Consider the following 12,961-nt stretch of genomic DNA (forward strand, 5'->3'; position numbering starts at 1 on the left):
TATAGCAATACAGGCTTATGTCAAGAAGCAAGAAAAATCTCAAATAAGCAACTTAACCTTACACCTAAAGGAGCTAGAAAAAGAACAACAAATGAAGCCTAAAGGCAGCAGAAGAAGGAAAATAATAAAGATTAGAGCAGAAATAAATGATACAGAAACAAACAAAAAAAACCAGTAGAACAGATCAATAAAACAAGGAGCTGGTTCTTTGACACAATTAAAGTGATAAACCCCTAGCCAGACTTATCAAAAAGAAAAGAAAAAGGACCTAAATAAATAAAATAACAAATGAGAGAGCAGAAATAACAACCAATACCACAGAAATACAAGCATTATAAGAGAATATTATGAAAAATTATATGCCAACAAATAAGACAATTTGGAAGAAATGGATAAATTCCTAGGAACATATAAGCTACCAAAACTGAAACAAGAAGAAATAGAAAACTTGGACAGACCCATAACCAGCAAAGAAATTGAATCGGTAATAAAAAAATCTCCCAACAAACAAAAGAATCATATGGTCCCCTCAAAAGATGCAGAAAAAGCATTTAACAAAGCACAAAATCCTTTCTTGATAAAAACCCTCAACAAAGTAGGGAAACAGAGGACATACCTCAATGTAATAAAGGTCATATACAAAAGACCTACAGCTAACATCCTCAATGAGGAAAAACTGAGAGCTTTTCCTCTATGGTCAGGAACAAGACAGGGATGTCCACTCTCACCTCTGTTATTTAACTAGTACTGGAAATCCTAGCCTCAGCAATCAGACAACAAAAAGAAATAAAAGGCATCCAAATTGGCAAGGAAGAAGTCAAACTTTCACTATTTGCAGACAACATGATATTCTATATAGAAAAATCCAAAAAGCTCCACCAAAAAATTTCTAGAACTGATACACAAATTCAGTAAAGTCATAAGATATATAAATAAATGTGCAAAAGTCTGCTTCGTTTCCATACACCAATAATGAAGCAGCAGAAAGAATTAAAGGAATCAATCCCATTTACTAGTACAACCAAAACAATAAGATACCTAGGAGTAAATCTAACCAAAGAGGCAAAAGATCTGTATTCTGAAAATTATAAAACACTGATGAAAGAAATTGAAGAAGACACAAAGAAATGGAAAAACATCCCATCCTCATGGATTGGGAGAAAAATATTATTAAAATGTCTATACTACCCCAAGCAATCTATACATTTACTATCATCCCTATCAAAATACCACCAGCATTTTCCACAGAACTAGAAAAAACAATCCTAAAATTTGTATGGAACCACAAAAGATCCCAAATAGCCAAAGCAATATTGAAAAAGAAAAGCAAAGCTGGAGGCATCAAAATTCTGGGCTTCAAGTTCTATTACAACTTGAAGGCTGTAGCCATCAAGACAGCATGGTACTGGCACAAAAACAGACACATAGATCAGTGGAACAGAATAGAAAACCCAGAAATGGACCCACAAGTGTATGGTCAACTAATCTTCGACAAATCAAGAAACAATATCCAATGGAAAAAAGCCTCATCAACAAATGGTGTTGGAAAACCTGGACAGTCACATGCAGAAGAGTGAAACTGGACCACATTCTTACACCATACACAAAAATAAACGCAAAATAGATGAAAGACCTAAATGTGAGACAAGAAACCATCAAAATCCTAGAGGAGAACACAGGCAATGACCTCTTTGACATCGACTATAGCAACTTCTTACTAGACATATCTCCAGAGGCAAGGAAAACAAAAGCAAAAATAAACTATTGGGACTTCATCAAGATAAAAAGCTTCTGCACAGCAAAGGAAAAAATAAAACTAAAAGACAACCTTCGGAATGGGAGAAGATACTTGCAAATGACATATCGAATAAAAAGTTAGTATCCAAAATACATGAAGACCTTATAAAACTCAACACCCTCAAAACAAATAATGCAGTTTAAAAATGGGCAGAAGACATGAATAGATATTTTTCCAAAGAAGACACTAGAAGATGGCTAACAGACACATGAAAAGATGCTCAACATCACTCAACTTCAAGGAACTACAAGTCAAAACTACAATGAGCTATCATCTCGCACCTGTCAGAATGGCTAAAATTAATTAATTTCAAAACAGTGTTCTTTACTGATCTGGGAATGGCGATCCTCTGAGAAGTCTGAAGCCATGGTAACCTCACGTAAAGTATCATTATACCTCAAACTCAAGTATCTTCACCATCTTCTCCCCAAAAGCCTTTCGTTGACTGTATCCCCATCTTTGAAAAGATCATTTTCATTATTCCAGTTATCCTGCCTTTCAACCTCATTGATTCTTATTGCCCTCTTATATCCAAGCTCCAATGTCCTAATAAGTCTGCATCCTGTGTGTACTCTCCCCAGTCTAATTCATGTTACTACAAGACTTATCTCTCTTTAAAAATAAATGCATACATACATACATACATAAGTACATACAAATTGAAAGCACAATAAGATATCAGTATAGACACCCTGAAAAAGACAAATTATACTAAGTGTATATGGATCAATGATGGGGAGAAGTCAAAACTCTCATACAATGTTGGTGGAAGTATACACTGATGCAACTTGTTTGGAAGTCAGTTTGCAGTATATACTAAAAGTTTAATATGTGCACACCCAGCAACTTCACTCCTAAGAATATCCCCAAAGGGCAGGGAATGTTTTCACAAATGTCACATTCTTTGTTCTCTGAGATAACAGATTAAAAAAAAAAAAGTCACTTTTAACCAGACTACCAAAAGAACAAAGAAACAGACTTTTTATTTTTTCAACATACTCATGACTGTGATACAATCAATAAAATATTACAGTTAGATTCAACTCAAACTGCATCAAATATGCAAAAATCATATATTCAATTTATTTTAGCAATAAAGGCATTAAATAATAATTGTCTATTTTACCTCCCTTCTGCACTTCCTGCTGGCTTTCTGACAACCACTTAAGCCATTATGACTACATTCTTTGTGTTCACCCATTCTTTTTTTTTTTAATTAACACCTAATGTATTATTTGTTTCAGGGGTACAGGTCTGTGATTCAACAGTCTTACACAATTCACAGCGCTCACCATAGCACATCCCATCCCCAATGTCTATCTCCCAGCCACCCCATCCCTCCCACTGCCTTCCACTCCAGCAACCCTCAGTTTGTTTCCTGAGATTAAGAGTCTCTTATGGTTTGTCTCCCTCTCTGGTTTCGTCCTGTTTCATTTTTCCCTCCCTTCTCCTATGATCCTCTGTCTTGTTATTTCTTTCTTCTGTCAATTTTTTTTTTTCTGTCTCAACCGCTTCATCTATTTACCAGTTGTTTTGTATAGTTTCCATATACACCATCACAATCTATTTGTACATTAAGGTAGAATACAAATAAAGTTAAAGTAGCTTTTTATTTTTGTTGGAAATTTTTTAAATAATTTAAAAGGTAAGGTCAGATTCAGAGAAAAACTAACAAATGTTATACACTAAGCAAAAATTTACTTTTATTCTGAATAGATTAAAACAACTTGTTTTTTGTGGATTTTTTAAAATAAGAATCAGTATTTGTCATCGTTTTGAGTGTTGTAGCTTCTACTTTATTCATATGAATATAAGAATTATTCATATAAGATCTTTCATCATTTAATCTTGATTCTAATCCTCATAAAATAAGGTGAATAAATATATAGGAGATTGGTGCCCCAGAGGCAAATGCCTATTAATAACCTACTTATTTGTCCTTTTTATTTTTAATGTGAAGCACAAAGCATCTTTCAAAGCTGGAATACAATATCAAATAATTTTCACAGTCATAAGATACTTACTCATGAGTTTGAACTACTTATGTTGAAAGTAAGTTGAACAATGTTACACATATCAATTCCTTTAATTGTGACAGGAAATCAAATAACATATGCCTTATTGTGGTGGGATAATCCAGGATAATTTTTTCTGTCAACACATCCACTGAAAAGAAAGGATTTCAGTTATAGCACTTATTCTGGCTGCTTTTGTTTGTAATGAATCATTTTGAAAGTGTCATGACATTTTGTTCTGTCAGATAATTAATCTGTACTTTTCCTTAATATTCATTGTAACTTTATGAGTCATGTTATAGCTAATAAAAGACAGCCTGTAACAAAAAGCGTGGAATGTGTGAAGATATGTGGTGCCTGTATGTTGAAGTTAAGGCCATACATTCAGCAGGTTTCCTTCATGTCTCCCTTGTACACCAGGGACCATGTTGGTGCTACAAGAGAAAAATGAAAGAGAAGCAACTGTCCCTGTTCTTAAGGACCCCACAGCCCAGGTAAAGAATAATCAATTATGAAACAATGAGAAAGTTCTCTAAGGGTTACTTGTTGTGGTACCCCAGAGCAAAGACTGACTAATTTGTAGGATGTGAGGACTCACTGGATGTGAGTTGGGTTCTACGTGTGTTGGTCCTACAGGATTAACTATGTTCTTTAGAATACGTCCTCTCTTGGTAAGAAAGGAACAGAGATTCCAACTAAAAGAAAGGCAAGATGGACCCCCCAAAACATGGGATCTCCAGATAAAAAGGTTATTTTGTTTTGACAGTAAATATCCCACAAAGGATTATACTCTTTTCAGTTTGTAAATCAAATAATGGCATCAGGGCACTCAGTAATTCTGCATTTATTTGGATTGGAGAAACATTCTGAAGGAATTTATCTCCTGCCAGAAAACTGAATTTATTATTAAAGCCATTAAAGCGAGGCATTTAAGCAGAACACCTCAAAAGAGTGTTTGTCAGGCACTGTGAAAGCTGCTAAAGGGCCTTTTTCTCTCTTTGAAGCAATCCAATTAAAGGCTATAGAGTTAGACCCTACAGAAGGAAAAAAATACTTCTTTTTGCTCCAATTTTTTTCCCCGTAGTATTTCAAGTCCATTTATGTCAGATGAAGTGTGGTCTTATCTCTTCAACTGTGTGGTTTAGCTTGACCCAAGAATGAGATTGAGAGTGAATGAGAGTGAGGGGAAGAGAAGCTATCTCTAGTAACATTTTCATTCGCTATTTTTTTTCTACTTAGGCTGATTTTTTTTTTTTTTTTTTTTTTTTAAGTAGCAGATGTTAGTAAGAGTAAGTTGTTAGTAATCTCCCATGGTTTGTGTTCAGATCTGGTTATCTTCAAATCCTTAGCATATCATGCCAGATAATATCTCATCCACTGAGATTTCAGTAATGGCTGCAAAATGTGTATGCTAGTTAAGTTGCATATCGTTAGTATAATATATGACTAGGTTATTTACCCAATACAGTGTACTCAGAAAGTTCCTTTCTTTTTCTGAAATGTAATGTTATTTTTAAATTTTAAAAATCAGAATGTACCTGATGATAAATGTTTAATGAACAGCTTTTACGTATGTTCACAAAGAGAATATCCCCAAATCTAATAAATTGTGTCCTCTTCTTGGGGATCCTTATATAGGAAATACTTATACACATGGGGTTGCTCAGACCAGCAGATTAGCTGGCATCTGCCACAATACTATTTACTGATTGAAACTTGAAATGCTCCTACCTGTTTCTTCTGACCAGCTCCAGTATTTTCTTATACCACTGTGTCGTCCCTCATTCAGTCTCACTGCTCTCTGTTCTGTCTCTTGAACACATGAAATAATTCCCACCTCAGAACACTTGTACTTGCTGTTTCCTCTGCTGGAATAATTTTCCATCAGATTGATCTTTCTCTCTCTCTCCCTCTCTCTCTGTGTATGTGGTGGGGGGGGAGCATGTGGGTGTGAAGCAGCTCCTTTTGGAACCCACTTGCCATACAGAATAAAGTATTCTCGTCAACAGCCCAAGCAAAGGTCTCAGCCAACAGCCAGCACCAACTGCCAGACATAAGAGCAAGCCTCCAGATGATTCTAGTTCCTAGCCTTTGAGCCACTCTAGCTGATACCAACTGAAGCAGAAATAAGCCACTCTGCAAATGCCCGCCCAAATGTCAGCAAAGTACACATTGTTATTATTTTAAGCCATAAAGTTTTGGAGTTATCTGTTATACAGACATAGTAACTAGAACAGAGTTTTGGTAAGCACCTTGTACAGTACATACACACACAATTATTAAACTGCACAAGAAATACATTATTGTTTTCATGCTTTCATAAACAATGTTATTTTATCTGATCAATACTCATATACTCATATATCTTCCCTTTCCAGTTTTTTTCATTCTTTTTTGCAGCCCCATGCTTCCACCTGTGATCATTTCCTTTGTGTAAAGTATACCCTTGAGTATATCTTTAGTTTGATTCTGCTGGTGACAATTTTTTTTTAAGTTTTTTATTGTTATGTTAATCACTATACATTACATCATTAGTTTTTGATGTAGTGTTCCATGATTCATTGTGTGCATATAACACCCAGTGCTCCATTCAATACATGCCCTCTTTAATACCCATCACCAGGCTGACCCATCCCCCCACCCCACTCCCCTGTAAAACCCTCAGTTTGTTTCTCAGAGTCCATAGTCTCTCATGGTTCGTCTCCCCATCCGATTTGTCACTCTGAGATAATTTTTTTTTTTACTTTTTATTTGAAGATGGTTTAATATTGCCTTAATTTTTGAAAGATATTTTCACTGAGTATAGAATTATGGATTGGACGTTATTTTCCTTTGGCACTTTGAAGGGAAAATTCCTTTGCCATTCTATTGCTCTGTAGAAGATAATATGCCTTTTTTTCTCTCACTGCTTATATATTGCTTCTTTGTCTTTGGTTTTCAGCAGTTTAATTATGCTGTCCCCATGTATGGTTTTCTTTGTATTCATCCTGCTTGGAATTAGTAGAGGCTTCCTAAATCTTTCTTAGCCATTATCTCTTCAAATGTAGTTTCTGCCATATCTTGTCTCTGCTCATTCTGGGACTATAATTTTATACATGTTGGAACTTTTCATCCTAAACCATATAACATGCACTTATTTGTGTGTGTTTTCCATTCTTTTACCTCTCTGTGCTTCAGTCTGGATATTTTCTTCTGATCTATATTCCAGTTCACCAATTCTCTCTTCAGTTTTGATTAAACTGATGATAAACTATTTATTCAATTATTAATTTCAGTTGTCTTTCCAGTTCTAGAAATTCTATGTATTCTTTTTCTTATACTTTTCTTCTCTATCTAAATATCTTCATACTTAACTTATAAAGCATCTTAATCATATTACTTTAAATTCCAAGTTTGATAATTTCATAATCCCAATATATGACTCTTCTGTGTGTTCTGTTGCTCAGATTTTTTTTTTTTTTCTCTTGGCTTTCATTCAGTTCTGGTATTTTTATACATCCAGTTACTTTAGATTGAGTGCCAAATACTGTGAAAGCTCTAAATGATGTTATCTTCCACCAGAGAGGATTTACAATTGCTCTTGGCAGGCAGCTAGGCTAGGCGGAGATTACCATAATCTAATCAGGCACTGATCTAATTTAAAATTGGGCCTCCATTATTGTGAGGGGTAGTTTATTACTAATATACCCTTTCTCCTAGAGATTAGCCCTTTGGGGTTCCAACTAATACCTTCATGTATTTACCGGGGCTTCTCCGCAGAAAGCTCCAGACTCTGGCAGCATCCAGAGACTGCTAAAATTTCAGCTCAGTTTGTCCTCTAAGCCAAGGTTTTAACTTCAGTTTCTCAGTTGCCACTTTTGAATCAGCAAATGCCTCAAGGGGAAAACTGATGCCAAATGTTGGATTCATTTCTGTGTTTCTCCTCACACAGCCTCACTGTCTTGATATCCCTCTGAAGCCATCAAATATATTGTTTTATTTATTCCAGCTTCATAGTTATTCCCAGCGGGAGGGTTGGTAAGAAACAAACTAAGTCTGCCATTACGGAAAACTGAGCCCTGGCGGGCTTATTCTTGAGCATCGGATGACTGCCAAAATGTTACTGCGTTCAGAGAGGCCTTGATTCGCCAACTCATTCTATTCCTTTTCCTTTACTTCCCTTCCTTTTCCTTCGTATCTTATTTATTTATCAATATCTGCAATTACCCTGTTTTATTATTGTGTATGTACTAGTGATTTTTAAAGTCATTGCTCCCAACTAGAACATAAGTTTCATGATAATGATGTGGGAACCAAAGGCAGAAGAAAAATGATTAAATTTCCTTACGCTCTAGAGCCCACGGACAAGTCCTTGAAACAGGCGGAGTGACATGCCTCCAGGGACTCAACTGCCTCCCTGTTAATACTTTGCTAAGGGCAAAAGACAATCCTAGCCCGAAACCCTCCCCCCACCACCAGGATCCTGTAAGTCTACTTTAATGTATAAAAGTTCCTTTGGAAACTTCCTTTATCTCTAAACCCCCCAAGATGCATGTTGGCAATCAGCCCGCAAGCGTATGGCCCACCGATATACATCTGAAGGGTCTCGTGACTAAGGCTTTATTAGACGGTAATCAATGACCTTTCCCCAACAGTAGCTATACCCCTCAAGGTCCCGGAAACCTTGCTTCCAAAATTCCTTAGAGACTTACGCCATCCCTAACCCCCTCCCAACCTGAAAGCACATAATCAGCCATGACCCCGGTGCAGTGGCTCTTTCTGTCCACAGGTCCTGTCCCGGTGCTTTCATAAAATCACCTTTTGGCACCAAAGACGTCTCAAGAATTCCTTCTCGGCTGACGGCTTCAAACCCTAATAACGTCTTTCCTACATCAATAACAGGAACATAATACTCTTCATCATGAATACACCCCACAGCCCAGCACTATCCTGAAAACACTCAATTAATATTACTTATATGAATAAATAAATGATTAAATTGCTTTCTAGTCAGTCAGAAGATTCAAGAGGTGCTTTCCAAAAAGAAATAACTAAATAGGTAACATTAGTTGCAGTGAACACTTTATTCTATGTATTTATTACTAATATAAAGAGTAAGGATGTTGGGATGGATAAAGTTTAGAGAAATCATATCTGAATTCTATGACAGTTTGTCAGCCTTGTCAATCACTTAACAAGTATTTATTGAGTGGCTATTACATGCTGTGCTAATAACATCCTTTCTCTGAAAATTATGAGAAGCCATGGGAGCATTTGGAAACAAGCACTCCTTCATTTTTTTCCTTTACTTAAATCAGTAGGTATTATGACTACCAATATTCCTCTCTTTAGATTACTCTACAATTACTACTACTACTACTACAATTGCAAGACATTTTCTTCTTCCAGTATTTCTTTCTCCATCTTTCTACTTCATATTACTGAAAGTGTTTTTTAGGGAATGGATTTTGTATTTATTTCTTTTGATAAACTTCTCTTACTTTCAGAGTTATTGTATATGTGCATATACAGGCATGTATATATGCAGGGAGTAAGGAGGGAGATAGAGAAAATCAAATGGTGGCAGGACTCTGAAATATATTATTAATGAATTCACTCTAAATTTCATTCAGTTTGCCGGAGTATTCAATTTGCCTGAATCTCTGAACCATGCTCAAGAGGACAAGGACATTTTAATAGAAGTTTGTTTTTATCTCTTCTAATATTCAGGGAGAAATATGCCCTGCAGCTAACCTGAAACTTGGTGTGTGTGAAAAACATAAAGAACGAATTCTTGGAATCTGCTTACAAGATCCGTTTCAGGGCCGATTGTGGCAGCTGGTGATAAAGCACTGCAAGTTTGTGCCATGTTGCTGCCTTAGTGAACCTCTTCACACCAAAGAGGAGATGACCTTTAATACACCACTGATACAATAATTCTTTCCAGGTACTAGTCACAGACAGATCTTCCAGAATGGGGATGTTTTACTTACTTTTCCAGAAGAGTTAGTTCTGTCCTATTACATCTGGATGAGTAATAAAAAGGAAAGGTGCTGAAACCAATCTCACATGTATTGATTACTATTGGAAGGCCGATGGAGGATGTGAAGGACATAAAACATTTCATCCTTCCTTCATGTTCTTCTAGTCACAAAATTCAGCTTCAAACCTATTGAAGATAAAGTGTGAGCTAATTTTTAAACATTGGTCAGAAATCAAAATTTTAGAACAGAGGTTGTAAACTGGCAACCCATGGACTAAATTGACTCTCACATATGTGTTTCCTGGCATAGGCATCTAAAAAATTAAAATTTAATGCTTCTGGATTGGAAATGTTTCCTTCACTCTGCCAGTTGTTCCCTACTGCCTGGTATTTTATATGAAGCATGAGTCAGTCAGTTATCCTGCACGCCTGGCCTCTTACAGGCATTTCAGATTGCAATCTGAATTTTAGAAGGTATGCATTCAGATTTTTAAAATAAGTAAAATTATCTTTAAAAAATTAAATGTATCAAATTAGTTTGCAAAGTCTTCAAGAATCTTAAATAATGATCATTATAATTTTTATTTTAAAGTAAATATTCCATATATTCAATCACTCAAGTTCAATCAATAGCTAGAAACTCACAGTCTAGAGTTAGAAGGAGGCAGAGCATTTGGGTTCCACTTCATATTATTCTGTTGGATTGACCCAAATCCTCTACCCCAATTACACCAGTTACATATTATTATAATGTTCAATTTATCTGTAAAATAGGAATAACAACCATAACACTTCACTGGCGTAGCGGTATACAAGAAAGATTTGTGCTCAGAAGACCGTGGTTTGGCTAGGTGATTTTGCTGATTTGAGTTGGGTTCACTGAGGCTCAACCATGTGTCTGCTGGAGGTCAAGTGGGGATAGGCTGGTCTAAGGTAATCTTAGTTAAGACACTGGTCTCTCACACTCCAGCAGACTAACCTATGGTAGCAGCTCAACAAAAGAGCACAAGACTTCAAGATCTAGGCTCAGAGCGGGGACACCATCACAGCATGAAATTGGAGGAAGTAAGCCTCAAGGCTGGGCCAGATTCACGGGGTGGGGAAGAGACTCCACCCTTTGATGTCGGGTCACATCTGAAAACCTGTATCACAGAGAGGTGTAGAAAATTGAGGCCATTTTTAAAATCAATCTATTTAAGTAGCATTTTAATCTTTTTTTTAATATACCATAAGATCCTTAGAAATAAAAAAGCCCTCAAAGATACAAATGTAGGGATCCGAAGGGGTACGTGCACCCCAATGTTTATAGCAGCAAGCTCCAAAATAGCCAAACCAAGGAAAGAGCCAAGATGTCCATTGACAGATGAATGGATAAAGATGTGGTATATATACACAATGGAATATTCTGCAGCCATCAAAAGGAATGAGATCTTGCCATTGGCAATGATGTGAATGGAACTGAAGGGTTTTATGCTGAGTGAAATAAGTCAATCAGAGAAAGACATGTATCATATGACCTCACTGATATGAGGAATTCTTAATCTCAGGAAACAAACCGAGGGTTGCTGGAGTGGTGGAGGGTGGGAGGGATGGGGTGGCTGGGTGATAGACATTGGGGAGGGTACGTGCTATGGTGAGCGCTGTGAATTGTGCAAGACTGTTGAATCACAGATCTGTACCTCTGAAACAGATAATGCAATATATGTTAAGAAAAAAAAGAAGAAGAAGATAACAGGAGGGGAAGAATGAAGGGGGGTAAATCGGAGGGGGAGATGAACCATGAGAGACGATGGACTCTGAAAAATAACCTGAGGGTTCTAGAGGGGCGGGGGGTGGGGGGATGGGTTAGCCTGGTGATGGGTATTAAGGAGGGCACGTTCTGCGTAGAGCACTGGGTGTTATGCACAAACAATGAATCATGGAACACTACATCAAAAACTAATGATGTAATGTATGGTGATTAACATAACAATAAAAAAATTAAAGAAAAAAAATGCCCTCAACCAATTTCTTAGGAATGTTTTCACATTTAATGTTGCCTTGGGGGTCTGAGGATTCATGTTCTAAGAATATGTTTGAGATTTATAACTTTGAACCTCATAGCAAGACTAAAGAGGCTAAGAAAAACAAAATAATTTAAATTTAGTGAAAGAATTAGAAGTACGTACTTCCTCAGCTACCACTCTGATTATCCTTAAACCTTGTTGTTTTTTTCTTTTTCTTTTCTTTTCTTTTGTTGTTAAGGTTATCTCTTATCTGTAATATAATAATAATTCCCAAGAGCTTTCTCTGCTTCCAATATGGAAACTCTCCAGTGCACCTCACTCACAACTGCCAAAATGACCCTTAAAAATACATCTAATCATACAACTTCACTCTGTAAAATCCTTCAGTAATTTCCCTATTCCCTCAGGATAAAGTCCAAATCCTTGATTCAGCACCATACATGTATACACATACCACACACCACCGAGAACCATCTGATTTCTTCCCATTTCTAACTACATCGCCCCTTACCTCCACACACTCCTTATGTTCTACCTGCACCTCAACATTCTAAGAATGTACCGTGTTGTATCATATCTTTGAGTCTTTGAAATGCTAGTTGTGTATGAAACTGATGAAGATTTAAAAGATAATTAAGGTGTAGAAAAACATACTTAAATACACTATGGTAAGAGTCTAAATTATTGTCAACTTTCTGGAAAATATCCAAATCTTTATTTTATACTAAAATATAAGATATTTCCATGTTAGGGGGAAAGTATATTGCACCTTAATCTTCCTTCTTCAATTTCTATCCCAAAGTTGAATATTAGAATAAGAATGAGAACCAGGAAGTGAAATTTAACTGAAATTTGACAAGAAACTCTGTTAAATAAGTGAGATTCTAAGTAATTAATATGTATCATATAGCCTAAAAATCCAGAAATACACATGTTTATAACCACTGAAATTTAAGTCTTTTTCCTAAGAGTGAAGTTTTTCTTTCAGCATTTCTTCTAAGCATCAGAATATATATTAAAAGAAAACTAAAAGCTTGTAACCTTCATGAGAAAGAACTGGCTCAAAAAGGCAAGCTATTACTAGAGATGGCCTTCGAGCAATCCTGTACCTCTTTGGGCCCTCATTAGAGTTTATTTTTTTGTAAGACATACATTGAAGGTCAGTCTGCTATACTGAGTA

The 12,961-nt window shown here is 36.2% G+C and overlaps 1 pseudogene; it reads left to right on the top strand.

The window, feature by feature from the left end:
- Positions 1–4,238: 4,238 nt before the first annotated feature.
- LOC113927894 overlaps positions 4,239–12,961 on the top strand; it is an 82,755-nt pseudogene continuing 74,032 nt past the window's right edge.

The sequence above is a fragment of the Zalophus californianus genome, chromosome 7 (assembly GCF_009762305.2).
Source record: "Zalophus californianus isolate mZalCal1 chromosome 7, mZalCal1.pri.v2, whole genome shotgun sequence".
Taxonomy (NCBI): Eukaryota; Metazoa; Chordata; class Mammalia; order Carnivora; family Otariidae; genus Zalophus; species Zalophus californianus.